The sequence below is a fragment of the Condylura cristata genome, unplaced genomic scaffold (assembly GCF_000260355.1).
Source record: "Condylura cristata isolate star-nosed mole 26May11 unplaced genomic scaffold, ConCri1.0 scaffold00020, whole genome shotgun sequence".
Classification (NCBI taxonomy): Eukaryota; Metazoa; Chordata; class Mammalia; order Eulipotyphla; family Talpidae; genus Condylura; species Condylura cristata.
In genome coordinates this window covers 23,183,957-23,189,378 of record NW_004567121.1, presented here as the reverse complement: position 1 = coordinate 23,189,378, position 5,422 = coordinate 23,183,957, and positions in this window count along the sequence as shown.

Here is a 5,422-nt window from a genome sequence, read left to right as displayed (position 1 = left end):
AGGGTGCTCCTGCTGGACAGTGGCCGCTCTTTGGGGAGATGGGAGGGACAGATGGTGGGCCTGGGCCCAGCGCTGTTCCAGACACTGCTTTCCACTTGCATGGGTCTTTGGTGTTAGAGGCCAGCGAATTGCACTGTGCTGAGAGCCCAGGCTGATCCCTGGACAGTGGAGGCCCTGACACAGGAGCGAGTCAGTCACCTGTCTGGTCTTCCGCTCGCTCCTGAGCTCCTTCCTGCTGGGGGCTTCTTTAGCGTCATTTTCACTCACTTATCAGGAGTGGGTGCAAGCAGTCACTAATTCCTCCGATGAGAGGCACATACAAGGAGGCGTTGAGGTCGGAAAGCAAGAGCTGAGATGCCAGGTCTGTCAAATAGTCATGTGACTTGTGAGCCTTGGGTCAGCGCAGCTGGGTGCCCTAAGCCTGTGTCTTCTCGGCCAGACCAGGGCCGCTCAGTATCCTGCTGCACCAAGGGGTCTTGTGCTGCCAGCGGTGGGGATGCACCTCCTCTCTCAGGGCACTTGAGTGACAGACATGAGGACCACTCACACTGTGTGTGGCACATGGGAGCACCCAATAAATACTAGCTATTGCCACTAAATGATGCTTATTTAATAAGTCAGGAGTAGTGGGTTTTATTAGGAACAAAGTATGTATATCTGCTTCATAGACCTCGTCCCTCTGGGAAGCCAGACCCCAAGCTCATAAATGCTGAGCGCGGGGTCCACTAGTAGCCGCATCCCCGATCTCCCATCAAAAACCTTGGAGGAAATGAAGAGGCCTGTAATTTACAAACCCAGGCTCCTCTGGGGGCCGAGGGGAGGAGGGGCAGGCGGAGCCAGCACGCTGAGGCTTTGTGGGGACCCTGCACGTAGCTTGGAAACAAAGCAGCACTTTGTCCTGTGACTTTGCTTTGCATCGTAATGTTAATTAATTTTGAAATTTCAAATGACATTAAAAGAAAGTGAGTTATTAGCATCTATTAAAGAAGGGGCCATGGGTTTAAGTGTTTGAGAAACCATCAATAACGTGAACAGAGCTGCAGGGAGGCCTCACAGCCAGCTTGCCTCTCCCCCTTCCTAGCTATGCTCCCCAGGTGGGGGTGCCCCCCACCCTCCTCCGGGCCTCACTGGGAAACACTGGCACATGCCCAGAACACTCTACGTTCTGGACCCTTCTTTCTGCTTTATCATACTAATGAGCAAAACTTGAACAAGTGGTCATTAAATCTATGAGACAGGACACCCTTCATCCCTGGATTTTCACTGTTAGCTTAGTCACGGGGGCCAGGCATCCATCCTCTATTCATTTGGAAAAGTCTACTTGCCACCCTGGCTAAAAAAAAAAATGTCTTCATGAATCTTAGTTTCCGGTTTTAATTTTCTTTACACTAAAGACTGACAATTTAAAAGTTAAAAAAAGTGAAAACTCGACTTGTGGGAAATATCAGTACATAACTGAGTGAGTTGTTAGGAAGTAAACACAGGCAGGCTGCTGCCAATCTGGGTGTGTACACCCCTAAGTTTGCTCGAACATAGGAGACTCAGTGACACGAGAAAATGAAACAGGAGCCTGGGTTCTGGAGTCTGAAGTCTGTTTGTTAGGACTGCCCATGGGTATATGTAGGGTCTGTACGTGCAGGGAAAAACGGGAAATGTGCCCCATACAGGGAGGGGGGTGCATGTTTGTACCGGGCCTGGGGCTTCTTGTAGCTTCTGCTTGAAACGAAGTAGTGGGCTGCAGCTATTTGCAGGACAGAGTGCACTGTGCTCTGCTGACTTGTCTGTTGGCCTTACTGGGGAGTGAGCTCACCCATGCACAGCATTAGCTAGGGTGGACAGGTGCACTTGAGGTCCTGCAGAGTTAGCCACAGCAGGCAAGGAGCTTAGTCATCTCCTATGCCCCTTCACACTGTGGGCTGCTGTTCTGTGTGGTCCTTGGTGATGGAGACAGCAGCTTGTGTCCCCTGCTAGTGCTGGCCCAGGGACAGCTCCCGCCTAGGTCCACCACTGGGGTTGCCCAAATTAGAAGCAGATACCATCTCTCCTGCTTGTATGTGTCACATCTCGAGTCAAGTCATCTGTACTCATCAGCTGTGTCACTCACTAGCTGTGGGATCTAATTTATGTAGCCTCCTCACTTCCCATCTTAGTTTTCTCCTCTGTCAAAGGGGATGATAGTAACTGTCAATCCCACAGGGTCGTTTAAAGGCAAATAAAACTTTGAACCATGCCAGACACGTAGTGAATGCTAACAGGTGACTGTGAACTGTGAAGGTGAGGCCCCGAGGGCCTGCAGCAGAAATATGTGGAACCTGAGGCTCTCTGTCTCTCTGTCTGCATGACCTTGGGGCTTCACATGTCCTCTGACCTGTCACCCTCCTTGTCTTCCTATGGGAAGCTTGCTTGACTTTCCTGTCTCAGCCCAAAGGCCTGGGTGCCCATGTGGCTCACCTAAAATGCTGCGTCACCCCTTGTCCATAATGGTACCATGCCTGCTCTCAGTGTGCTCTGCAACCCCGGGAGGTCCTCCTAGGACATGACTTGTCTTTTGCACTGCATTGCCATTTGCCCTGATGGGCCAAAAGCAATGGTGAGTGAAACGGTAGCTCGTGAGCATGAATCAAGGCGCTGATGCCAAAATTCTTTTAGACGTTGGATTTCTCATCTGCATATGGTCAGACCACACAGACAAAACCCAGCTCCTCTTACAAATACTGTTGGTTAGGCAGCAAAAATTGTTAACTTTGACCCATACTCACCTGCATTTTTTTTTTAAAGATTTATTTATTTGTGCATACAGGGCTGGGGTACAGACCAGAGTGCAGGGGTGGTGAGAGGCTTCACCAGAGACAGAGTGGGGAGCAGAACAGGCAGAACCATGAAGTACACTGCTGAGGGAAGCAGTGGGTAGGTCAGGAGAAGTCTGCTGCGCCATGTGGATCACCTCCAGGGCTGGGGATCGAATTCATGCTGAAGTGACTTTAGCTTCTTAGTGTGGTGCTTTAACTCACTGCACCACCACGGAGGGCCTCACCTGAATTTTCAAATTCCTGTGGCCAAGTGGGAAGCAGGTGTGAGGTTCCTCTTCAGGACGCTGAAGTAGGAGGTTTCAAGGAATAGCTTTTGTGTGGGTGAGTTGCAAGTTAATTTGCTCGGAGTGCCGTTACGGAAGGAATGAGTGGCAGGCTGTGGTTATCAGATGTTTTCTTGAAAAAGAACAAAGAACCTCTAGCATCAGAAAATAACTACCAGTCCATTGTTGTCAAAGAGAAAACTAGAACTTTCAAGTAAAAACTAGAACTTCAGCTCACCAGTAATGTCAGTAGGAGCCTCACAGCTTCCCAATGCTCAGCAGTGATTCTGTGGCCGCCCACACTCCCAGCATTGGGACAGAGTGGGGCGAGGGGATACTGGGAAGGCTGTTTCTGGGCCGCATGTCCAGCTCCTCTGGTTGTGATAAGACTGAAACGGGGAGACATGAAAAGGGGAGGCTACCAGAGGCTTCCCATATGTTAACCAGATTGAACCCAGGCGTAGGTGTCTGGCTGAGAACTCTGGGAAAAGCTGTTTCCTCTTCTCTTTTAAGCCATTGAAGAGAATCTGTTTACATCTTTAGGAAGAGCTAATTTGGAGAGAGAGAGGGAGGTAGGGAAGGAAAGAGAAGCCCTGCTCTTCTTAGAGCTACAGAAGAGGTCTAAATTTTCTTCACCAGCCCGTGAAGGAACCCCACCTTGTACAGTCCTGCCCTGCGTGGACTGTCCCACGGTGACTTTTGGTTACATACTTCTAATGACTTTTCAAGAAATCCCTTTTTCTCTGCCAAGGAGATGGTATCAATGCTATTACAATATAATTGCAGTTAGTAATAGTTGGAAACTCACCAGAAGTCTGATTTTTGAGACAAGGCCCAGTCTGGGAGCATGGGGGACCAAAGAGGAGATGAGGCTCCAGCTAGAAAGATCCCGTTGTGCCTGCCTCTCGGCACAGCCACTCTGAGATCACCTAAGTACCAGAATTCTGCAAACACAAGTCTAAGTTCTCAGCACCCAGTGGATACAGATTTAGATGCTGTGGGTTCATATCTGAACTTGCTTAGCATAGCTTGGTCGATGAGCATCTTGATAACAGGACAAGGTCATCTGTTCTGTGCCCCATCATGAGTTTTGGGGTGAACGATTGAAGTTAAGTTTTCCTGACTTGTTAATGTTCTTTGGAGCAAATTTGTTGGCTCATTACCCAAGCAATTAATTGCATTTTTTAACCACTCACTGCACATAGTAACAATGAGATGGTCTTATTTAAATTTTCATAAATACATCTGAATATTATTTATCTGAATATATTTCATAAATATGATCTCAACATTAAAAAATTGTAGGCAAAAAATTATCCTTGATATATACATACTTTGTTCAGTTCCCAAGCGTGTCTGTTACGATGTATTTCTTTTGTATATATATATATATAATCTTTTACATCATTCTTCATTTTGTACATTTTTTCATCTCAATTATAATCCCCATAGACTTCGCATCATCAGTTCACCCATGTGTCAAGATAATATTTCTGTAACTTTTTCTATATTTTTATTTTCAACCTTTTCTACAAAACTGCATTTTGGGCTTGTTAAATATGAGCTTGCTGTTAGTTCCGTTGTTTTTTGTTTTTTTTTTTTGTTTTTTCCCTAAAGACCACATTATGTTTGAGAAAAACCCTCCCTACAGGTGTTGAAGTCACTGGGATCCTGACAGCCATTCTGCTAAATACAAACTTTTCTCAATTCTACTTTTTAAAATATTGAAATGTGTAAATAATTTAGTTCAAATATTTTCTCAGGTAATTTTGGTCTCTATTTGGAGTAACTGACAAATTTTTTAATGTTGTGTGCAAGTTGTCTCTATTTGTGATTCTTTTGAATGGGTCGCCAAATTTAGATGGTTCAGAATTGTAGGCCGTCTCCATGACATGCTATTCTGGGAGAGAATCTAAATTTATCCAAATAAAAATAGGAGCTCCATCAAAATATTTTCCTCACAGGTTGAGATCATCCAAGCCACAGTGACAGAATTTCAGAATTAAATCTTACCCTTCATTAGCGTGCTCACTGCCACCTGCCCCCGCCCTCCTGCCACAGCCCCCCAGCCCCCACTTTTGCAGGATGCACTTTCCATGTCTTCTGTTTGCAGAGTTGGCTTATGCCCCTGGAAGCCGGGGCTCAGCTTACTGTTCTGCTGTTAACATCTTAAAATCCTTAATTTTTAATTTTAATTAAAAAAAAATATTTCTTACAGCAGCCTTCATTTTTGTACAATGTAGAGTTTCCCCCTGAAATTGCCCCCATTCACCTGTGCACCATCACCATAGTCACTTGCTCTTCCCACTCCGGTCCAGGTCCTCTGAATCCTTCATTTTTTTTTTTTTT